The sequence below is a fragment of the Archocentrus centrarchus genome, chromosome 14 (assembly GCF_007364275.1).
Source record: "Archocentrus centrarchus isolate MPI-CPG fArcCen1 chromosome 14, fArcCen1, whole genome shotgun sequence".
Lineage (NCBI taxonomy): Eukaryota > Metazoa > Chordata > Actinopteri > Cichliformes > Cichlidae > Archocentrus > Archocentrus centrarchus.
The window spans coordinates 22787397-22813552 of NC_044359.1; the positions used below are offsets into that span (position 1 = coordinate 22787397).

A 26156-nucleotide genomic window follows, 5' to 3' on the forward strand; every position below is an offset into this window, starting at 1 on the left:
CTGTTTCTTACTAGATTTTTCTAACTATGGATTAAATTAGAGCTAGAAAGAATTAGAAAACTGACCTGAAATACTGTTACTAAAATGGCAATCAGCTAGTATTCTCTGACTTTAAAGACATTTTGCTTGTGCAGTAATGGCTGTAGTAAAAGCTATCATTCACCCCCAAGAGGTGTTTGACTCTTACAGTGTTCAGTAATTACTGTTTATTCTAATGTTGCTATTTCCCATCTCATGCAATAAGTGCAGAAAAAAAATGGCCTAAAATTTTGTAAAAGTTGGACTGAATATTTTAAATGATGAATTAGTTGCGACGGGGCAATTCAGTTTTCACAGTCATCCTAATTACTTCATATTGTAGGTGCAGGCAAAACTTCATAATCATACTGTGATAAATATTAAACTGCTTTATGGGGTGTGCGTTTTTCTGATATATGAAACATATACTTTCAAAAGCAGACTTAGAGGTTCGTTTTGTGCTGTACACATTATTCAATCACTTTTCAAGCACTCCGATGAGAAGCTCACTGATGAAGCCTCCAGCAGCAAGCACGACAAGCATTAGTAGCACGGTGGCACCACGCCGTAACACCAGCTGCCTGACGGATAAGGTCACGTTGCCCAAAGTCTTCTGATCTGAACTAAATGATGTCTTTTGCTTCAAAAGTAGCCTAAAAGACACCAAAACACAGACGCCAGATCTTACGCAGATCAGATCACATTTGCATTGGATTAACTAAATTTCTTATAGTCATATAAAAAAGAAAGTTTTCACAGGACTCTGTGCAGTATTCCCTTACAACTTCCATATTTAATTTATACACTTACACTATTAATTAGGAATTAAGAGTGTAAGTAGCAGCCAGGTGCTGATAATCAGATGCACTTGATTAACTGATCATCAGCAAGTGTGAGCATATATAAGAAAATATTGGATATTTTGCTGGTCTGGAGCATTCATCTGTGTGTTAACACAATACCACAATCTTCCCAGGGGGAGATTTCAGCAAATTCATCCCAAGGTCAGACTGTGCAATGCTCAGAGAAATAGCCAAAAATCCAAGACTCCACAGGCCTCAGTTAGCATGTTAAATGTTAAAGCTCATGACAGTATAATTAGAAAAAGACTGAGCAAGTAGGGCTTGTTTGGAAGGGCTGCCAGGAGAAAGCCTCTTCTCTCTAAGAAGAACACAGCATAGGTTTGGTTTGCAAAGTTGTATTGGAACAACCACAAAACTACTGGAAGAATGTCCTTTGGAGAGATGAGACCAAAGTGGAGGTGTTTGGCCATAATACACAGCAGCACATTTGGCAAAAACAAAGGCCTCATACCTCACAGCACAGAGTGAACGCCATCCCCTCAGACACAGCAGCCAGGGAAGCAGAAGAACATCATATCAAAGACGCCCTGAGTAAATGTGGGCATTTGTCAAAGCTGTGAAGGCACCTAAAGAATGCTGCAGGCGATCCAGGATAGAAAAAGGACAACCGCTGCCTAAGCAAAAACCCTTGGTCATTTCTCATGTGTCAGGAATATCATAACAGCTGAGGCCCTTTTTTTTCAAAATACACCAGCTTTCGAACGCTCTTTCTTCCAATTTAGTTTACATGGGAACACTATTAAAAAATATGGACTGTAATGAAACACAAGATAAAATTCTGGTCCAAAGCTCTGCAACAGAGGGGCAAAGTGGTCAGTTAGTTTCAGTGTGAAAACAATTCAACTATCACCTTTTATTTACTGTATAAATATCCTGTACAAGCTAACCAAAAAAAACATTTTCATAGGGAACATTAAAGAAACTTCAACAGGGAACTCCATGAAGTAGTGTCCCACCAAGTTGCACACAGCACCAATCTTTTGTTTCCCTGCCCCCCTGAAAAGTGCCTCCAGTCACACCCTGTGCAGGTGAAAAACAAAGAAAAGCTAACTTTACTGTCAACAGATCAGGTTGATTTTGCCCAGCAGAGCAACTGGAAAGGTTCTCATCACAATGGCCTAAGCAACATGGATGAACAACATGGTGGCTGTCATGTTTATGACATTTTCCACACTTTTTGTAATGGCTGTGAAAGTAAGGAGTAAGTATAAGAAAGCCAGATGAGTGCCAGGTTTAAATATTTTTCTGTGGGGCAGCAACAGGGCAACAATAAAAAAAAATTAAAAAAATCCCACCTTACTAGTATTCTCTGAATTTAATACATGATGAATTACTCATGACTGATGTATAGTTAACTAATCTAACACAGGTGTACTCAGCTCGCTGTGGTAAAAATGTAACCAATCGCATACACTGAGACATGAAACAATGGCTGGATGTAAGAAAAGTGTAAAAAGTGTAACAGGTGAAAAAAAACCCAAAAACACCTCATATCTCATGGGTGTACTGGAATTATATCAGGCCATATATAAATCCAAACATGCACAGACGAGGGAGACCTTGCTGGACACCTTGGCTTGTTCTGTGCTCCCAGCACCAAGAGCATTTCCAACCCTGACACCGGCAGCGACAGAAAAACCCAGAGGGAACTGTGGAACAGGTCAAAGTAAATGATTAATCCACAGCCACTTAATAAACCCCAAGATCTAAGTAATATCCTGCCTTTGAAAATCATTCAGTTACCTTAGTGTTCAGTAGGACTGCCACTATATAAGGGGTTTCTCTTCACAATAATGTTCAAATGTATCCATAGCTTTGTTTAATGTAGGTAAAATAAACTCAAAATACAAGTGTGCTGAGGTGGCAGAGCATCTACAATATAACTTGTGCAACAGCATAAAAAAATAACAGTTACACAATTATTTACCATGTTATCACATGTGCATTATTGACACAGTGTCACAGTTATCATCAGTACTCAGTTATTATGCTTTCCCTAGCCTACACCTTTAGAAAAATGATTAACTCATCAAAAAATGAGTTACCATGTAAGCGACACCCACCATGAACTCTGCAATCTCATAAAACCACCACTCCAGACAGTGCATGAATATGCTGAGGAGGGCCGAGTGGAAGAAGGAACCCCATTCCTGCAGTCAGTCTCTGGACCAACCTAAAAGATAACAGGATATGTCAGGTTTAGCGTAATGCTCCTAGTTGCACCCATTGCACTGTGCTGCCATTTAAATGAGACTTCTTTCAATGCTATTTTAATGCACACATAATTCTAGATTGTAATGCTTGTACCTTAGCAATGTTGCTCTTTAGCTATTTTAAGCAAAAAAAAAAAAAAAGAAAGAAAAGAAAAAAGAAAAAGAAGAAAGAGTCCCTTTCCCCTTTCTTTCCACCACATAATTTGAAAAATTTGAGAGCAAGTATATCTGGTAAGCTTACCATCCAATGTAGGTTTGTGCAGCCCTCTGAAGCAGATGTATGCAAACAGGTGCATAGCCAGGGAGTACTGTGAGATGGCACTGGCAGCTGCAGATCTGCTTGAATGTTAAGCAACAGAAAAGTTGAAAAGGAAAGCCGCTGCCAGTTGCACATACAAAGAAGTCCTCAGATTAAGCATTCAGCTGACTATTAGTAATCAACATAATATTGCTTTCAAAAGCTTATTCTGATTAGTTTAAAATATCAACGAAGGGGCGCAGGGAGTGATGGCGTGTACTTACACAATCCCCAGTTCCAGAGAGCTGAGGAAGATGTAATTGATAACAGCATTTAAAGCGTTCTCCATGGCTCCGGATATCACCTGGGGCCACATGATGCCCTGTGAGCCAAAGCAAACTGTATGAAAAACATAGCATTTTGGTGCACCTGCTGTCATTTTTGTTACTTTTCGTGGTGTATATTTCTCTCTAACGACACACAAAACAAAAGTCATAGCCGACTCCATGGCATCACATTATTATTTTGTTTTGCACCACTGTTATACAGTTATCATATGCACCTGATTCTGAAGATACCTCCCCTGCAGCTACTACATGAAGGCAGACTGCAGAATCCAACATGTTGAATGAGGTTAATTAGTTTGATAATGCAACACATTATGGAAGGAAATACAAAAGGCATTTGGAAAAAGCGTGGAGGCAGCTGAACTCACTGGCAGAGCCGGCTTAAAGATCTTCACATTCAGCTGTGAGATTCTTTATGGAAGACAGAAAGGGGAGGTTGTAAGTAAGTGCAGAAATGATACTGAATAACTTAATGAGTAATAAGTGTATGTGTGCCATTGATGTCAGTTTGTGCCACAGAATGGCACTAATTATTGCAGTGTAAGAAGGTCACCTCATGTCTGCTCTTGCTGACAACCAGCAAAATGGGCTGAGTGTTAATAAGGGGAACACAACAGGGAAACAGGCTAAGAGGAGGATCAAAAACCTACACTTTTAGGTTACTGCTTCCATAAGTCTGAAAAGAAAATTATTAAAATTATAATAACCTGAAAAATCTCATATTGCTTGCTGAGGTGCAAGAAAAGAAAACAGAGGGATCTGGATTGAGGTTTTGCAGCAGCAGCGCCAAAATTATGGAATAATCTCCCACTCCATAACACAGCTCAGATGGCGCACACATTTAAATCGCTTTTATAAACACTTTTATTCCCCTTGGCATTTGACTGCAGTATAACATCCTTTTAGATAATTGCATTTTATGGTCTGTTTTTATTTTATTTTATTTTATTTATCGTCTTTTAATGTTTTGTTTTGTGCTATATTTTTCTGGATTTTACTGTAGTTTTCTTTGAGCTATATATTTTTAATGTACAGCACTTTAGTCGACTCTGTTGTTTTAAATGTGCTATATACAGGGGTTGGACAATGAAACTGAAACACCTGGTTTTAGACCACAATAATTTATTAGTATGGTGTAGGGCCTCCTTTTGTGGCCAATGCAGTGTAAGTTCGTCTTGGGAATGACATATACAAGTCCTGCACAGTGGTCAGAGGGATTTTAAGCCATTCTTCTTGCAGGATAGTGGCCAGGTCACGACGTGATGCTGACTCACTCCTCCAAAACACCCCAAAGTGGCTCAATAATATTTAGATCTGGTGACTGTGCAGGCCATGGGAGATGTTCAACTTCACTTTCATGTTCATCAAACCAATCTTTCACCAGTCTTGCTGTGCGTATTGGTGCATTGTCATCCTAATACACGGCAACGCCTTCAGGATACAATGTTTGAACCATTGGATGCACATGGTCCTCCAGAATGGTTCAGTAGTCCTTGGCAATGACGCGCCCATCTAGCACAAGTATTGGGCCAAGGGAATGCCATGATATGGCAGCCCAAACCATCACTGATCCACCCCCATGCTTCACTCTGGGCATGCAACAGTCTGGGTGGTACGCGTCTTTGGGGCTTCTCCACACCGTAACTCTCCCGGATGTGGGGAAAACAGTAAAGGTGGACTCATCAGAGAACAATACATGTTTCACATTGTCCACAGCCCAAGATTTGCTCTCCTTGCACCATTGAAACCGACGTTTGGCATTGGCACGAGTAACCAAAGGTTTGGCTATAGCAGCCCGGCCTTGTATATTGACCCTGTGGAGCTCCCGACGGACAGTTTTGGTGGAAACAGGAGAGTTGAGGTGCACATTTAATTCTGCCATGGTTTGGGCAGCCGTGGTTTTATGTTTTTTGGACACAATCCAGGTTAGCACCCGAACATCCCTTTCAGACAGCTTCCTCTTGTGTCCACAGTTAATCCTGTTGGATGTGGTTCGTCCTTCTTGGTGGTATGCTGACATTACCCTGGATACCGTGGCTCTTGATACACCACAAAGACTTGCTGTCTTGGTCACAGATGCGCCAGTAAGACGTGCACCAACAATTTGTCCTCTTTTGAACTCTGGTATGTCACCCATAATGTTGTGTGCATTGCAATATTTTGAGCAAAACTGTGCTCTTACCCTGCTAATTGGACCTTCACACTCTGCTCTTACTGGTGAAATGTGCAATTAATGAAGATTGGCCACCAGGCTGGTCCAATTTAGCCATGAAACCTCCCACACTAAAATGACAGTTGTTTCAGTTTCATTGTCCAACCCCTGTAAATTCATGCTGTGAAAATAGCAGTAACTGCTGAAGACTGACCTGGCTGTATAAATAAGCTGAACTGCGAGTGCCTGGGATGTGACAGTATCACACGTTGATGCCAAGCCATAGCCAGTGGAAATACCTGTGATATTTATCACCTACATTTGAATTAAATGTTATTAAATAACAGAAGAAATAGGGGTTCACAAGTGAAAAGTTGAATGCTTGAGTAAAATGCTTATTTAAAGGCAAACAGTGGCTAATGAAGTGAGCTTTGAAAGTTCAGAATTACAAGAAAAGCAGAAACAAAAACGGTAATGGGATACACTATATTGCCAAAAGTATTCACTCGCCCATCCAAATCATTGAATTCTGGTGTTCCAATCACTTCCATGGCCACAGGTGTATAAAACCAGGGACCTAGGCATGCAGACTGCTTCTATAAACATTTGTCAAAGAATGGGTCGCTCTCAGGAGTTCAGCGAATTCCAGTGTGGTACTGTGATAGGATGCCACCTGTGCAACAAGTCCAGTTGTGAAAGTTCCTCAATACTAAATATTCCACAGTCAACTGTTAGTGGGATTATAACAACATGGAAGTGATTGGGAATGACAGGAACTCAGCCACTCGTAGGCCATGTAAAATCGCATAGTGGGGTCAGCAGATGATGAGGAGCATAATGCACAGTCTGCAGAGTCAATTCTCTACAGACCTCCAAATTAGCTCAAGAACAGTGTGTAGAGAGCTTCACTGGATTCTAGAGCAGTGGAGACATCTTCTCTGGAGTGAAAAATCAGGCTTCTCTGTCTGGAAATCCAATGGATGAATCTGGGTTTGGTGGTTGCCAGGAGAACGGTACTTGTCTGACTGCACTGTAAAATTTGGTGGAGGGGGGATTATGGTGTGGGGTTGTTTTTCAGGAGTTGTGCTCGGCCTCTTAGTTCCAGTGAAAGGAACTCTTAATGCTTCAGCATACCAAGACATTTTGGACAATTTCATGCTCCCAACTTTGTGGGAACAGTTTGGGGATGATCCCTTTCTGTTCCAACATCACTGCACACCAGTGCACAAAGCAGGTCCATAAAGACATGGATGAGCGAGTGTGGAAGATCTTGCCCTGCACAGAGTCCTGACCTCAACCCAACAGGCCTTTGGGATGAATTAGAGCAGAGACTCGTCCAGCATCAGTGTCTGACCTCACAAATGCACTTCTGGAAGAATGGTCAGAAATGACCATAAGCACTCCTAAACCTTGTGGAAGCCTTCCCAGAAGAGTTGAAGCTGTTATAGATGCAATGGTTCGGCCAACATCATATTAAACCCTATGGATTAAGAATGGATCCATAGGATTACTTACTGGGGTTAGGTTAATTGGCTAATCTAAATTGCCCATAGGTGTGACTGAGTGCGTGAATGTGAGTGTGAAAGGTTGTCTGTCACTCCGTGTTGGCCCTGCGACAGGCTGGCGACCTGTTCAGGGTGTACCCTGCCTCTCGCCCTATGACAGCTGGGATAGGCTCCAGCCCCCCCGCGACCCTTAACAGGATGTGCGGAAGCGAATGGATGGATGGATGGATGGATGGATGGATGGATTAAGAATGGGATGTCACTCAAGGTCAAATGCAAGTGAAGGCAGACAAGTGAATAGCATAGCTCACTGCTATTGCTAACACCACCCCAGCCAACTCTATTTTCACCAGGTGACCACAGAACACCATGCTGACGAAGCCGATCAGAAAGCTCATCAACTGTAAAATGAACTGAAAAAGCAAAATCAAGCTCTTTCATTTTCATAGCATCGAAAAGATAAATGAATGTCACTGAACATAAATGAAATATTACACTTAAAATTCAACACATAAAGTAGCTGGGTGGGTTATTATTCTTAAAAGAAACATTAATTCAAGAGGCCTTGAAAGATGAAAAAAAAAGTTTGCTCTGGCAGCTGACATGTGTCATGCTTTGGTATTGCTGCAGCTCCTTTGTATTTCTAAATGTCTTTTACTACTTCTCCTTTCTTTAGAAAGTAGTTCTTGTGATTGCTGGTGTAGGTTTTTGACAGGTTTTTGGCATCAAAAGGTTTGGACAAAGGAAACTAAATACCCTCATCTATCAAGTTCTGGCTTTATGCAATGAATAGCACTCAGTGAAAAGTGGATACATGTTGGGCTGCAAAACTATTTTCCTCCTCACAGTTATAATTTTCTGTTGAGGGGGCACTTGTAAATGTGCCTTATTTCCTGTGGAGACTATTGTTTGAAAAAAATATCTGTGATTTAACATTTGCTAGACTAATGCATACACAAGTCTATGAATTTGAGATTATGGGAGATGTAAGGAATTTAGGGCAGTGTTTTAATTTAGATTCATTTTCATGCATGCATATGCATGACCTGGAACTTCTAGAACATTTTTATATTCTAGGCTAATACATCCAAGTTTTCTACTACACTGCTAAAAATAAATAAATAAATAAAACTAAAGAAGGACTTGATCACACAAAGGCAGTTACATTTCTGGGATATCTGTCAGGTTAGGAGACATAAACCATTGTGAATCAGTTTCTCTTGCTTTGGTGCAAATCAATGTGACAGCAGATGCACTAGAGAGGCAACAAACAAGACAACCCCCACCAAGATGGAATAGATTTGCAGGTGGTGGCCACAGATCATTGCTCTCTGCTTATTCCTTCTGAATGATTTTTTCTTAGTCTTAGTTTCCTTGTCATTACTGGTAGCAGGAATCCATAGCTGCAGCTCATTCAGGTTGCAGAGGTAGTCCAGGTCCTCCAGGATGACTCATCCTTACGTCACAAACAAGGATTTGCTGTGTCTCCCAGCACAGTCTTGAGCATTAGGAGGAAAGAGAAGCAGAGCTGGACAGGGCCATAGAAAGGCAACAACCCCAGAATGGGACTGATATCGATTTATTTGTGTGAGGATGAGCATGACCTCCAGTGGGCTATTCATGTGTATTGTATATGACTAAACTGTCAGAAACATGCACCATGAGCATAGCGTAAGGTCCCGATATCCTTAAGTGGGACCTGAGCTCACAGACTGACACCAAGCAGATTGATTGGCATTTGCCTGAAAATGCCAGAACTGGCAGATATGCCGCTGGTGCTTGTTCTCTTGGCATGAAGGCGTCTGGAGATGGCATGACAAATGGTATGATGTATGCAGCGCACTGGTGGCGGACCCATCAATTCTGGTGTTCTCTGGTGATTGCTAATTGAGCTCCATGGTGCTTGGTTGTGAGCACTGAAGAACATCAAGCCCTAATGCCACCCTCATGGAGTCTATTTCCAGGGGTGGGAAGTAACAAAGTACTTACTGTACTGTACTGTAGACTTTTCATTATCAGTACTTTATTTGTACTTTACATTTATTTTTCTGATGACTTTTTACTTTTACTCCCTGCATCAATACAGAATTATCAGTACTTTCTTCTCCTTATATTTTCAAAACAGGCTCATTAATTTAGGTTTTTACACATTTGAGAGAAATTTTTATTTCACATCACTGCATGCCTTCAAACATCAAACCAAGCTGAGCCAAAATGGAGGGAACAATAACCAATAAAAGATAATTGATATAGATAATTGTTGTGACTGGCTGTATTTAAAATGTTGTGAGTGGCTTTCTGGCTGGTAATCTCTGAAACATATGTCTACCATAAATCTCAAGAATTATAGCAAGTCATTTTGAGTGGGAAACAACACTCCTGTCACAAGGTTGAAGCTGCAATTAGTTTTTGGTAAAGTGACTTTTATATATTCTTTATTTATTGGGTCGTGTTTGTAAATGAGAACTGGTTCTCAAACATTTCACCTGGTAAAATAAAGGTTTAAAATTAATAAATTAAAAAAAAAAAAAGAAACATGTCTTTTTTTAAATAGAGCTCTGGCCTAGAGGGCAGCAGAAATTGCAACAAATACAACACCACAGTTCTATAAGATATAAGTGGCCAAAAAGGACGAGATACAATAAAGCAGTCATAAATATTCCTGTTATTTCTTTATTTCATGTATAGGCCTTTCATAAATTCTATTAAATATAGTTTATTTACCAATATAAGCAAACACATTATGCATAAAAAACACACTGAAACATCGGAAATCACTTTCTGGCAGATGAACACTTTTTAGCACAACACCGGAATGATTGAGGACGGCGCGTGGTTAGCACTGCTGCCTCACAGCAATAAGGAATCCACCTTGGCCGGGGCCTTTGTGGAGTTTGCATGTTCTCCCCTGCGTGGGTTTTCTCCGGTTTCCTCCCAAAGTCCAAAGACATGCAGTTACTGGGGTTATGTTAATTGGTGATTCTAAATTGCCCATAGGTGTGAATGTGAATGGTTGTCTGTCTCTGTGTTAGCCCTGTGATAGGCTGGCGACCTATGATAGCTGAGATAGGCTCCAACCCCCCCGCCCCGGCCCTGAAAAGGATAAGCAGAAGAGAATCGGTGGATGGACGGCGTTTTGGTGCGGATGTCTACTTGCCCCGGTACTTCAGCATCTAGCTCGCGGTACTGAAGAGGAGTGAACATAAAGGTAGAAATGTTTCTAAAGTGGCAGGTAATTTCAAAAGCAACGTGTCTATCAGCTCAACAAATATCAGCAAAAACACAAACTGTTTGTGTGGAGTTTGTCCCACAGTGTGCCTGCTAGCTAAAGGTCCAGATGCTATATTTCAGGGAAAGAAAAGAGTGAGAAGGAAGTTCACTCAGATGTAAGAAAGGCGGCAGAAGGGGAAGAAGGGAGGTTATATTTAAAGGTAAGGACTGCTTCGTGACATTTGATAAACTGGAAAATTAAAGCTTAAATGTAATGTTCTCATTTTTATATCAGATCTTGGATCTGTATATGGTGTGAAATTAAGCTTTTTCATATTATGAAACGTCCTGCAACACAAACTGAGGTACACTAGCTTTATGTTTTCAAAGATTGCACGAAAATCCTGCAGTTCAGTGCAGGATAAACCCGTTAGTTTGCTGTACTGTGGTGAATTTACAGTAAAGCTCTGTGTTGGACTGGTACAGGCTGTGTCTGTGGTGTTCACGGTCGGAGTTTGGTTACATCAAGTTTAGCAGAGATGAATTTGAATTTAAGCTGATGATCCTTAGATTCAGTCATTCTATTCTATCTTTATACCAACTGTATAATGTCTAGTATACGATAAAGAAAAAGGTTTATTGCCATTGTACACGAAGACACTTGGGTGGTAACTCCCTTTAATCAGCAGCTGTGCAGTATAAACAGTTAAAATATAAACAGCATAGAAAAATATATAAAATATATAAAAATATATAACAGTATGAAAGAATACACACACACACACACGCACACACACACACCCCTATGTACACAGTACAAACCACATAGAAGCAGATATTGCCAGTCATTTACATTATACATTAATGTAAGACCAGGCAGTGCAAATGGTGAGGGATAAACAAGTAGTGGGTTATGTAAATAGGTGTCACACTACTTGTTTATATAAAGACAATATAAACAGCATACTGTCAGTGTAGAGTGAATTCAGTTGTGTACTGTAAATACACAAAGAGCAGTAAACCTCAGAGCAGCAGCAGTAGCTGCACAGCCTGCACACAAAGAAAATCTACTGGTGCTCACATTAGAAATGATTGTGAGTTGTGATTATTTTCCTCACGTTGAGCCACTACAACCACTTTTAGGGTTCCTCCACCTGCTGAATCCCATTTTAACCCCTTACTGTGCTAATTTTTCTGTTTAGGTGTTGAGGCAAAGCAAAGCAAAAAAAAAAAAAAAAAAAATCTTAGTATTCCCATGTAATAATATTATTTTATTATTATATTAATATAGCTTGAGGTTCAGTTAGCTTTGCACAAAAATTGCTGATAGAAATGCCCCCCAAAGAGCTGCTTTTTACTTGGAGTACATTTCAGTCTGTACTTTTTCACCTTTACTTTAGTAAACCATTATTGCAAACCATTCCCTTTTTAAGGGGTTTTCTTGTTATTGCCTCTCCAGTGCACCTGGTTTTTGAGCAGTTTTTTAATCTGTTTTGTGTCCAAAGTGGTCAGTGTGAGCCAGCACAAGTTACCACACAATTTCTATTAGTCATAAGCAATAAAAAAGGATCAAGACTAAACTTCAGTAAAATAAAGGTCAGCAAGTATTTTTGGTTTATTTTCCCTGCAGTGGTGCTATGCCCCACCAGGGAGATGACCCCACAATTTGAGAGCCACTTCTCAAAAGCATACAGTGTACTTATTCAGTATAGAGTATACTTTATCACATCAGGTAATTATTTTTTCCAGTGATCCTCAGTGGTTTGAAACCATTAACCTGTTCATTACTGCGATAATAAAGCAGGTGTTGCATTAAAAATCATTGTTGGTCTAAAATAAATCCCATGTTAAAGTAACAAACTTAAAATATTCATTAACAACTACACTGGAAACTACTCAATATGCAATACTAATTATCTGTTGTTATATCTATTAAGATTCTCATTCATTCTTGGTGTAATTGCAGTGGCGTAGTACCATTAGATTTGTTCAGACTGGCGGGGGGAAATTTTGTTAGCTGTTTCATAAAAACTGAACCGCTTCATGCTGGTAGTCCAAAGGTACCCAGCGGATGATGCTTTTCAGGCAGTATCTACAGAATGAGTAAACACTGAGAGCAGCTGGAGAAGGCAGTTTGTCTGTTTTGGACTGACCAATCACCCCTCTACATTTACTTTCGGGTGCTAAATCTTCCATACTGAAATGAGATTTGGCAGAAAACAGAACTCGGTTCCAACCTAAATGATGTTCGTACAGTGCATTCCCTTCAGACAATGTGAAGGAGGGAGGCTGAAAGTAATCAATAACCAATTACCAGAGTATTAATCAATAACCAAGGCTATGCTTGCTCCTTGTCTGTGAAAGTGGACACGCACTGTATATAACAGCAGTGATCTCACCATCTCACCACCCCGACCCACCAAAAAAGCTGACCCACCAAAAAGCTTGTCCACTCCACCAGCAAGCTGTACCAAAAATACGGATGATCAGTGAGGCATCACTGATCTGTGTTTTTCAGTCAAAGGGTGAATACAAAAAAGTGTTCACCTTGTTTCATCCTGCCCTTTATTGGATAATACAGGGGGTGGATGTTACAATTGTGACAACTTATCACTAATGAGAAGAAGTTAAATCTTCAGCATTCCTTTATGACTGTCCAACTCCCTTAAAGGTGTTACAATTTAGTCTCAAAGTAAATGCAGAATTAAATAAAAAGCAAGCGTTATTAAAAATCTGATAAATACATAAAAACAAAAATGCAAGTAATCAAAAAAAGCCCCGAAATACAAAAATATCAAAACATAAAGACTAGGAATCACAAAATCTCAAACAAGGGAAACGACAAGGAAGACACGTAGGGTTGATTAGGGAAGTCGAAACAAGTGTGGGGAAAGTAGGCTCCGAGATGCTGGCAATGAAGACAATCCCCGATTGTAAAACTCAAAACAAGACACAAGAGACACAACTAACTACCAAAAGAAAATAGGAAATGAGCAACAACCATAACTGAAACAAGGAATTGCTGAGGCATAATTGAAGTAAGACAAGGGGTAACACAGAAAGACGAGACAGAGTGAGGAACACAAAAGGAACTAAATGCAAATAACAAACTCAAATTAGGAACTGAAGCCGAGTGAAAAAAAAAAAAACATGGATTCAAAACCCACACTAGAACAGTAAATCATCTTAACAAGAATTCAGCTCTATAAAACACTAAACACTAACAAGAACACAACAGGAACTTGTGCACAAAATGAAATCCAAACAGGAATCAAAATATCAGTCTGACAATAATCAAAAACAGAGCATAAGAAACCCAACAAAAACACAATAATCCAAAAACTCAATAGAAACTCAAAACCCAGGAGCATGACAAAGGGAGCATTGTTATCACAATCAAAGAAGAATTAAACATTGCAGGTAAATGACACATTATTCTTGGTACTCGACATGTACTGAGGGATTAAATAGACACTGTCACTGGTTGCAATGGATTAGCCTGCTCTGGTCTCTGTGGATTTGGTCTCTTTCTTCCTTTGAGGATCCTACGTTGCTACATAAGCTTTTCTTTTTACCGCATGTTTTGACATTGCTGAAGCCAAAACAACTCAGATATTATTCTATTAAGGCACTGATATTACCATAAAGATGGGTGATGATATACAGTCATGTGAAAAAGAAAGTATTCACTGGACTCTATGCAGTGCTGTGGAAAACTAAGTAAAACCTTTCTGCTTGTATAGGAATTAAGAGGATAAAAAAGCAGCCAGGTGCCGCTAATCAAATGCACTTCATTAATTGATCATCAACAAGTGTGAGCACCTCTGTAAATGCAGAAGGTTGGGCAGTTTGCTGGTCTGGAGCATTCAGATGTGTCTTCACACAGTGTTACAATCTTTCCAGGAATTGAAATCCTCAGTTAGCATGTTAAATGTTATATATATCAGTACAAACATCTGGTGGTGGAAGGGTGATAATTTGGGCTTGTTTTGTGGCCACAGGACTTGGGCACCTTCCAGTCAGTAAGTTAACCATCAGCTCCTCTGTATACCAAAGTATTCTAGAGTCAAATGTGGGGTCATCTGTCTGACAGCTAAAGCTTGGCCCAAACTGGGTCATGCAGCTGAACAATGATCCCAAGCACAGAAGGAAAACTACAGCAGACTGTGAAAAAGAAAACAGTCAAGGTGCTGCAATGGCCCAGTCAAAGTCCAGGCCTCAACCCGATTGAAATTCTGTGGTGGGTTTTTATTCCCGCCACAGAATTTACCCACAAACCTCAATGAGCTGAAGCAGTGTGGGTCAGATTTCCTCCACAACAATGTGAGACACAGACAAAGTCATACTGAAAATGATTACTTCAAGTTATTGCTGCTAAAGGTGATTCTACAAGCTACTGAAGCATGAGCTGTACCTTTTCACAGGACTGCACGGAGCCCTGGACTTCTTTTATCACATGACTGTGAATAAAGTATTTTGATCAGATCAGCCCTAAGTAAAGAAATAACATTGGAGGAATTAATAACTACTACGTAATCTCACCAGCAATATATCACGTTATCTCAATATGTCACCAGCAACATGGTTAACTAATATTTAACTAAAGGTTTGCAATCAAGACTTTCCTGTATCTGTATGAATCATTTTTATGAAGGACCATGGAAGAATACTCTGAGACAATCATAAGACAAATACTTTTTAAAAAAAGATATCTGTACTTAGTCAAAGCAGAGATGTATAAAGAACTGGACCTATGTTTTTCAGAGACAGACTACGCCCCCCCCTCCCACTCCCCACCCTCCCCTCACTGAGGTAAATCACTGAGTCACTGTCACTGTAAAGCTTCGTTCATGCCAACCTGTATCCTGACAACCTGACAACTCATCGCGTAGTATGTTCATGTGCTTTTCTGCCCTAGTAACACCTCTCGGTGAGGCGTTTCACTCTCCAGCTGTGGCTATGAAAACCTCCCATTGGGTGGTGCTGTTTTGCTCTTGTGGAAATTCAAATGCACAAAATTTCTGGCACCAGCACCAGACTGCTTAACTGAACTTTGAATGGATTTCTTACCATTGAATCAATTAATAAATATTTGCCTCTTCTTCAGCCAATTTTGAATCCTTGAATAAACCAAAGGAGCCCTTCAACATACCGTCAAACATTCAGTTAGTTTTTGCTGTCTTCATCTTGGGGGCCAAATGGAGATGAGAATAAGAAGAAAAAGAAGGAAAATTAGCAGAGGCCAATGGGAGAGGAAGGGGTGACACCTAATGTAGGCTCTCATTCATTTTCCTGGTTCAGTGATGCAGCAAGGCCCAACGGGTCCACCCACTCACCAAATTGTATTCCTCTGTCTCCCCCATCCCATCCACATGCACAGAATCACACACACGTAAATATGCTCCACCAACCAGCGGGGCCGGCGTCCGCCATGACGTCACACTGCAGTTCTTCTCGGGCTCCACTGGATGACAGTGGCAATTCGCCGCTTACACACGATGAGCCGTCATTCTTAATGGCGGCCGCTCAGAGTGTGTGTACGTGAGTCCATTTGTGTATGTGTTTGTGTGCATTTGGGTGGGGTTTGCATCGGATGGGTAGCGATGGGGTATTGAAGAGGTGGAGAGGGTTTATTGGAGGGGGTAGCTGGGTTGATGAAGGTGTAGGAGGCGGGGGCGGGCAGTAAAAATCGCAAATGAGAGGAAATTGTTTTGAGTCAGAGCAGATTTGGTGGAGAGAGATAAGGGCTGATGACGGTGGCGGTGGTGTGATTAGGATTAGAGTGGGGGGTAGGGGTTTGAAAAGAGTAGAAGGTTGTGGTGGAGGTGGTGGGGGAGGAGGAGGAGGGCGGTGGGTGAGAGCGTCTGCACGCTCCATACAACTGTGTATGTATTGGAGTGTGCATTTATCTGCGTCTAGGTTGTGAAATTTTCCTCCTGAGCGTGAGCGAGTGGAATTGAGGGAAAGATGAGATGGGTGGTATAGATAATGGCCGCCACAGAGAGCGGGACGAGGGCAGAGAGTGTCACGCAGAAAGATAGAGTGTGATGGAACAAGAAAGAGTGGATGAGACAAAAGAAGTGAACGTTTGATAGAGACGCAAAAAACCCCAAAAAAGATAGAGTGGAGAGGATGCATGGGAAGTGGGGTGGGGGGTGCAGGCCGTGGATGAGAGGAGAGATATTGAAAGAGTGCCAGCGTGATTTTTGTCATGTTCTCCACCCCCCCACCCCCCTCCATTTGTTGGTTATGTTGTGGGTAGCTTTGCCGACGAGAGCTTTAGGGGTTTTAGAGTGAACAGTGACGCAGAGGGACCCGCCGCGTCTGTTCCAGCTGATAATGACGATGCCTAAAAACGATAACGATAATAAGTAGCTTCTCGTGGAACCCTAAAACCGCTGGCACGTGACGCATACGTCACAGGCTATCACACACGACACGCTGGACACACAGACATGGCTATCTCGTGTTGGCAGAGTGTGTGAGGGTGGTCAGAGGGAGCGAGCGAGACACAAAGAGAGACACGGGTGGAAACGGAGAGAAAAAGGGGCGCGGGGAGGAAAAGAGATTAGAGTCTGTCACCTGCATATACTTGACATTCGCGTATGGGACGGACGTGTAGGAGCTGAAAGTGAAAAACAAAATGAATGCATTTATAGCTGCCCCTATTGTATGTGGGCAATCTTGTGTAATTTTGCTTTTATCAGTACAGAGAGAAAAAAAAATCAAAGGGAGCCACTCAGAGAAAGCTGAACCCTACTGGGAAGCATTATTTTGAAATGAGGTAAAAGCTGAATGAGATGGTGGGAGGTATTGGGTGGGGCTGGTGGGGGGGGGGTTGTGTGTGTGTGTGTGTGTGTGTGTGTGTGTGTGTGGGGGGGGGGATCTAACATCATTTTGACCACATTTTCAGTTTAAATCCACACAATGTCAAGCACATCATTTGAATTTTGGACTTTGCAACAAAAAAGGAACCAATAATTGAAGCGTGGACTCATCTGACTGAAAAATGACGATACAGATGAAAAGTAATTCAGCCATGACTAAAGCAGAAGAAAATTTTGCTGTCTGCTCTTTTGATGATGTACGAGCCATTGAGTTTCTTTGGTGAGTCATATAGAAATTACTTGAAACAGTCACAGCAATCAAATTGTAAAGTAGGCGCTATAAATACGCTTGGATGTTTTGGGAATTTAAACTCCCGTCAGCTTTGCGAGGACGGACTGCAGAGGCAGCGTGGGGAATGGTAGCCTTCAAAAACAAATTACACACATGACATGTAGCTGTGGAGCCTCTCAGGTAATTAGATTAGACTATGCCTTAATCAATTCCATGTCTGACCTGCTACAACAGGCATCAAAAGACCACATTATAATTCCACTGTTGATTTAACAGTGCTGTCCTAATGCAACGGAGGAGCCTTCTCAAATGCCACCAACCCCAATTTTTCATCCATGACTCATCCAGCCTCTAAAACAATGCGGCGCCATGCTACGCGGTCCTTCATGACACACTGTCCTTTCCATAGCACCCCTGATGAAGCTGCAAGGTTTGCCCGCAGGGATAAATGCAAACAGACAGCTCCAAAGGGTATCTCAGGGACTTCTCACAAGGGGACAGGCAAGAGCAGAAAAAAAACAAGAAGCAAAACAGGAAACTATGAGAAGTAAACATGTTTTTGCGGACATCTTGCATTAGTCAGTCAAAAACCTCCCACTGAGCCCATATGTGGCTATGTGCATGACAGGGTCGGAGGGCTGCATTATTGATGACACATATATAAAAGGAAGAGATTCGGTGCTTTGTGGACTCACAGTCTGAAGAGGCTCATTGACTGTGGCGGCTGGTTGACCTTGGAGAGAAGGCAACCTGTTTCTCTCACTTTCAGTTTTACCCTCTGGAGCTTTTTTGTGTGTGCCTTGTCTGAAGGAGTGAAAAGGGAGATATTTGTTCTGACATGAGAGTCACAGGAGGAAGAGAGGCACCTGGCCTCACCCACAGTGCATTATATCAAACACACAGTAGCTACTGATGATGTGGAAGTCTTTCAGCTCTTTAGACTTACGGTGAAAACAAGTATAAAAGTATCTTTTTTTTTGGGAGTGCTATTATATTGGCGTTGTCATGATTATCCACTGAGATGGCATTTGAGTGCACAACCTTTAACCTTTTGAATCCTTTACTTGTACACTTGGCCCATACTTGTGGAACAAACAGTGTGGAGTGGAAAAACATTGCAGCTTTGCTATTTAATAATTTAAACATTATTTTTGAACACTTAAGTCGAGTTTTCGGCATCATGCCCTTTAAGATTTACATGCTGCAGAAAATATCAACCAGTGGTAAGTCTTGAAGTTTCCTGAATCTTACATTTGAAGTGCTTCATTAGATTTAAGCAGATGACAAACAAAATATGCTACATAAGAAAAATAAGATGTGAAAAATGAAAATGTAATGTGGCCTTGCAGAGAGATAAAAGAAAGGAGATCAATGACAGGAAAGACAAGCTTGCTTAGGAACTCCTCAGTTAATTGGGATTGTGAGTTCTTATTTTGTTTTTCTTTTAATTTCTCCAACGTAATCCATTTCACATGAAACATCACTCAGTGCCCTAAAGTTGGATCATAAATATAAATTTTCATTAAACCTGATTCCAACCTGCAGTTTCCAGCTCCTTTTTTTTTTATGTTCCTAGACTACCAAGACAATCGCTAATCTATGATCACATGTAAAACCATCTGTGGGTTACAATTATATGAGGAAAAAAAGATTTATAAAACAGATTTTATGACATCATTATCATTATTACTATTGTTTACCAAGTTAAACCACGTACTTTGTAAAAATATCTTCTCTTCTTTGTTTACTTATTCACAGAAAGTTACTCATATAGGAAGCGTGGCCACAAACAAACATACTGTGCAATTCATTGAAGAGGGTGAATCAGTCTTCCTTCTTCCTTTTTTGTACATTCATCTCGATCATCTTCACGCTCCGTGACTTTATGTAACGCTAAGAGCCTGACACATTTTTGCATATGACAAAAAAAAAAAAAATTCAAATCTCTGTGATGGGTTAAGATGTAATCACATCAATTACAAATGATGCTCTAAGAAACCAGAGAATAATTCATGTCATTTTAAACCTCTTTCTGCTCCCACACTGACATTAAAGTGGAGACTTGACATACAGCAAGTTATGTATTTTGGTTTTTCAGTGATTTGTCTCTTTTCGACTGATTTGGTTTTTGGATGAAATGCGCGTGATGAAGCCGTTCTCCGGCTTTCACAAAATCAAGCTCAGGCCAATCTAGGATTTGCTCCAATGTGGATGTTTGTTCATGCGTTGTGTTTGAACAGGGTTCAGCCAAATATGTGGGCAGACTCTACAGTTAAAGGTCACAACCACAGAGTGGAACCAAGGTTGCGACCAGGTCCTGCACAGATGATGAACAGATCTGTACAGGAGGGGTTTCAACCTGTGTCATGTAGCTGACTTGAGTTTGAAGAGACAGCAAAATATTAATGATCAATATGTTTGCCTTTGGCATTGTTGCCATGGTAAAACTGAAGAAGCTAATCACTGCTCTAATCATTACTGTGGTCTTTCTCATCTGAATGTTTCCTGTCTCCTGGAAGCTGCACAAACCGTGTAACTAAAATATTTCCAAAATGAAAGATGCATGATTGCAAGAGAATAAATTGTACAAACTAGTGCACAGGCTTTCAGCTGCATACATATTTATATGTGAGAGTGAGATCACAGCACTGAGGTAATGCAGTGTGAGGGTACCGCAGACAAGGATTATGAATTTAGTTTTTCTTTTCTTTTTTTTTTTTTACTGCTGTTAGAGAACCTAAAGGAGCATAAACACTACTGCTAATACAAATGGGCTGAATTAGTCTCATTCTTGTTCAGGAACATGAGCGTGGATGGAGGAAATTGGGGAGGGGAGCGAGGTGGCGGGGCGGAGCGGGGGAAGTGCTGCGTGTTGGTGATGAGGCTTGAAAAGAGATGAAGCTGTGCAGGAGGAGGAGGAGGAGGAGGAGGAGGAGAGGGGGGGGACTACAGAGTGTGAGTTAAACGCAAAGAGAATTAAAATGAATGATGACAAGTTCGACTCTTTTTTTCCACATCTTTTTTTTGTCCTCATTGTCGGAATCTGATGGCCATCTCTACATGACCCAAACTTTGCAGCAGCCAGAGATTTCACATTAAAATAACAAGGAAAACTGTTTGGAAATGAGCTAATATTGCTGGTGAAAGCTCACCTGATTTTCTGTCAGGCAGCAGTATGAATGAATAACGAGCCAGCTGACCGTAGAGAGTCCTTTACCACTGAAAGAGAGACAGTTCAGAAGATGAAGCGGATATCTGTGATAATCAAACCAAAACAAATCCAATGTTAAGTTCCACAAGAATCAATAAAAGTGGAGAAGCAATTTAATCAAATCTGCAGAGAAAGTCGAGAGGCTTTTTTCCTGTTTTTTCTGCTGAGGCTTTTCCTTTCTGATTATTTGTCATGAGATCTGCTCTCCAGTTTGCCCCAGTTTGCCATCACATGGGTTGGCTGAGAGACCTGGGTTGGTAAAAATATCAGACTGGCCCTTTAAAAGTGTCAGAGTGGGTTTGTGCTTAATTTTAGCAGTGTAAATGGTTATTGTATTATTATGAAGATAATAAGTTAATTCTTATTTCTAAGAAAAAGCTTCAAATAATTGATGTTTCCAGATTCCTAAATATGACAATCAAATGCTTTTTATAGCATTCCATGACATATTTTTGAGTTTTGGACATTTGATAATGTCACCTTGTGCTGCAGGATGTTGCGGTGGTTCTGTAGTTTATTATAGAACAATGATTCATTGAGAAAATAATAGAAAGATTAGTCATTAATGAAAACCATCATTAGCTGCAGCTTTAGTAATTGTCTTTAGTATATATCTGGTGTGTCAGTAGGTTTGATTAAGAATGAAAACATGAATGGATTAATCACACTGATGACGGCATATCTGATGCAATTTTTTTCATCCCCAACTCACAAGAAGAGGAACAGAAGGGGTGCAGAAGGAAATATGTATACAATATACAGATGGTTGATTTAATCCACAGATTTGTATTTTAACTAATTACAAGAGCAGCAACATCACGCTGGCAGCAAACCGTCTCACTTTTGTTTTTCTTTCGTTAACATTTTGCTCCGCAGTTGACGTTAATCATCAGGGTGATATCTCGAATTCACCGGCAAGGCTGTAAAAGGTCGAATCATTTTGCAGTTTCTATTGATTTTTTTTTTTATATATGCCATCATTTCACTTTGATTCTCACTTTCAGCAGAAGATTGCATTCCAGATTTAACAATGCAGTGCTCTCAGTAGACGCAGCTCATGAGACAATATGGCATTATAAGTGCAGAGATGTGGGCTGTGATTGCAAAGCCTGTCTCTTTTGAGTTTGTGCGCATTTGTGTGTGTGTGTGTGTGTGTGCGCGCGCGCGTTGCCTACAGGTGACTCATCGCACTGCAGATGACCACAATGTTTTTCTGCTGCTTGAGTGTTCATGGCTCTCTTTCTACCTTTCCGTCCTCTATGATTCTTATTCCCTTTCTATACTTCTATTTTTGTAGTTTCAGACCTCGCTATCTCCTCCCTTTGGTGCTTTTAAGCAGCTTACAAGCCTTCAGATTACACGATGCATCATCCCATACAGTCCTGTGTGGATGCTACAGAGATGAAATGCAGCAAATAAAAGAGATAGATAAAGGGAACATTTACATTTTGGGGAGAGGTCTTTGTGTTTTGTGCGCTACATTGTGCCTGAGGAGGCTGGCCACTAGCAGCAGACGGTGCAGCACAGGTATAATGAGCCATAATATCACGTTACGATCTGATTGGCATGGCGAGCGTCACAGAGAGGGGTGGGACAAGAGACTGGTGACTGAGATAGAAAGAAGGGAGAGAGAGGGAAATAATTATGATGATGATGATGATGATGATGAGGGTAATGATGAGGGGCCATGAGCCGAAACAAAGGCAGAATGGGAAAAAAAAATAGAGGTGAGGTCTTTCTGTCTGTCCCTCCCAGTGTCAAACTCATATCAATCATTTACCCCATCTCTGCTCCATTTTTTGTCATCCAATATCACAGATTTCAAGCATTTAAAAAATTTTAAATATGTATTTTCTCACCCAGTTGCTGTTATCCCTCTGTGATGCCAAATCTGAATGCTTACTGAGCAGAAAAGTAGCTGAACCTTCATTCAGACAGTAAAAAGGGCAACAGGAAGCAAGCATGTGCACATATGGACGTTCCCAAACATGCCATTTAGCCTTCGTAAATGTTATTGGAATCTTCAGCTTTGCCGAAAGAAGTATGATGTGAGAAATCCTGCCAATCTTGTCTTCATTTTAGTGTTCTGTGTTAGCTTTAAATTTGTCTTAAAAACTTTCAAAACAAACCAAAATAATACATAAAGCAGCAGCATTCAAGTATACAGTGTACATGTTTAAGAAAAAACACTCAAGTATTACACAAGTAATATTGTCTGCACAAGTGTACATGTAACAAGGTTAAAATGTATTTTTTTTTCTCCCTATGTAGTAAGTGTGATTTTTACCATCATAATCAAAAGCTGATTGACAAAATGTACAACTATAGATTAGCCTAATCTTGAAAATACAGCCAGGAAGCCACCCTCCCCTTACACACACACACACACACACACACACACACACACACACACACACACACACACACACACACACACACACACACACACACACACACACACACACACAGCATTTACATTGTAATTACCCCTGAGCCTCTCTCTGGGTCCCTGTGGGACCTCAGGCTGAAGACGGTCTCAGAAGAGTCCCAGTTGTCCCATTGAGGAGATCATTAGCCTGGTTAGAGTAATCCACAACAATCTGTGTGTGTGTGTGTGTGTGTGTGTGTGTGTGTGTGTGTGTGTGTGTGTGTGTGTGTGTGCGTCCATGCGTTAAGCGGTTGTTAAATGGACTCCATAGCCTTTAGTGTCCCTGGACATTAGCTTTATTGGTGTGATCTGAAAAGTTATTTAGTGACAGCTGGGATTTCCCTCCCTCGGGATGTAGCTGCTGACGACTCATGATAGCAGACATGAATGAAAGAGGAAATAGGCGTTAAATTGAAAGACCTGGAAAACTGCCGGGAAGAAAAACACCCTGAATTAATTAAAAACAAAGAACAAAAAACAAAAAAACCCCAAAAACCCGCACACGTAAAAAATTTATAAAAGTTATCCATGTCATAGAGTTTTCTGTTCTTTTATTTTAGAACTCTATAGAGTAATAGAAATAGTCTTGTTTACCTATTTATTTTATTTTGGTTAATAAAAAAAACATTTTAATAAATATTTGCCAAATTTAAGAAATTGTATATATGTTAAACCACAGTAGTTCAAACATGGGGCATTACAGACACCAGACATTAGCATGAAATTAGCTTCAGTCTTTGTTGGAGAATACACCTGCATATTTATCACCTCTTAGTTACCTCTGAGTATGTAAATGCAAGCTGCTGTCTCCTTCCGGTTCTTTGTCCTGGGATCATTTTAGATGTGAGTGTCGCTGTGTTTTTGTGTATTTCAGGTTTTAGAGAATCTGTATCAAGGGTAATAGAGCAGCTGTGCATTTGCCTGTCTTGGCTTAGGACAGCAAACATCTGTATGCGGTGTTGTATTGTCAGATGCGCCTGTAGACTCTTTAACTAACGTGATCTGGCCAATCAACAGTCCCTCTCTCTTCATTTATCTCTTTCTACCTCTCCTTTCTCCTCCCTCTGCCATTCTCCTCTCGACGCTGTTGTTTGGAAAAATTATCCTCCCTTTGCACTCCCTGCTGGAAAAGAGAGTGAATAAAGGGGCACAGAGAGGGAGAGGGAGTGAGGGCAACTGATTGCTCCTATTGTTTAAGAGTGAGGCTTGCTGCCTCTTAGGGGATAATTGGCACACAAGGAGGGTAATGTGTTTGGACAGGAAAGGGGAGTCAAAAAAAAAAAGGGAAATTAAAAGAAACATGGCCCTTATGCCACAATAAGATGATGCAGTGGATCAGTTAAATTTGAAACATTTGAAATTAAATTTGAACCAGTGAAAGCAGCATATTCTGAAATCAGTATTTCATTTATTTCTTGCCCTGGAGCTCTTTTCTCTTTCACACAATTTTTTTTTTATGCCACATCAAAGTACAAGGAGGCCTTGGAATCAAATTTCCCTGCAGTTTCCTATTGGATGAAATATAACAGAGAAAGAAAATAGTATATTTAATATGTTTAAGCCCATGACAAACAGAGGAAACCTGGAAATGATAGCTGATAGCAGGATGCTGAAATAGAAAAATAACTTCTGCTGTTTAGAGTTGCATTTTAAAGTCTGTGCAAGTCATGGCAATTTTGAAACATTATTTGTTTTTATCTGTAAAAATAGAAACTTAAATCATCAGTACGGCGGCAGCAAGTTAACTGATGATTTTTTTTTCTTACAAGCCTGGTTGGATGTTTGTGGAACATATAAAAACCACAACCAGTCACAAATTAATTGTGCATTTATTATATGAATGTGCATTCATTATTTTGCATTGTTTGATGCATTTTTAAATTGTTTCACATTCATTACACAGAATCCCTGTGAATCTCCTCCATGAATGCTTTATTTACATTCGGCCTTTTGTCTTCTTATCAGTTAAACTACATGATTTTTTGCATGAAATCAATATTACAAAAAATACATGCAGTGAATGCCGCATGATGAAGCTGTTGCATTTTCTCAGCAGGCTCTGCCATCATTTCCTGATCTCCACGATGTTCTTATTCTATTTCTTACTCCCATTTCTATCTGCGTGCATCCTTTGTTTCTCAAAGTGGCTGATGGGAAGCAGGTGTTACAACTTGACTCGACTGGAGGAGAATATGCAGCAGACGAGCAGCTTCTTTGACGTAAAGAATATGATATCAGGAGGATATCTTGTTTTGTTTTGTTTTTTGTCAAGATTTTCCACGGTTTTATCCCATCCCTCAGATGTGGCATTTTAAAATAAACAAGCTCTACATGTCTTTTTCAAAACCATACAACCATGATAACACAATAAATAAATAACAGATGATGCAGAAATCCTGCTCTTACATGGATGACCTTTAACCAGCAGGACAACTTGTTCAACACACAGCAGAGCTTGTGTGGTGAAAACTCTCAAGCGTGCAGCATTTTCTGAGAGAAGAGTTTGCTTTACTGCGTCATCAAAGCCAGTCCTGCACGTCCCTCTGTATGTCTCTGTCTCTATTTCATATTCCAGTCACAAGCTGTGTGGTGCAACTGCTCAAAGGGTACGATTTTGTATTTTAGAATTTTTTTTTTTGGGGGGGGGGTGTTGAAATGTTTTGTGCCTCAAGGTCTGTCTGGGATGGGATGGCTGCACACAGAGAACATGCATGCTCAACACGCCCATGCCTGTAATCGTTTTAGCTTGATGCTGGTGACGACAAAAAGGGGATGCAGAAAAAGGGAAGGAACGTAAACATTTTTTACATTCGGTTTGCAAGTAACCTGAGGATGTCATGTTTGAGTTCCTC

At 40.5% G+C, this 26156-nt stretch overlaps 1 pseudogene; it reads right to left on the reverse strand.

The window, feature by feature from the left end:
• Positions 1-1939: 1939 nt before the first annotated feature.
• LOC115791452 (multidrug and toxin extrusion protein 1-like) lies at positions 1940-12742 on the reverse strand (annotated as a pseudogene).
• Between the last annotated feature and the right edge of the window lie 13414 nt (positions 12743-26156).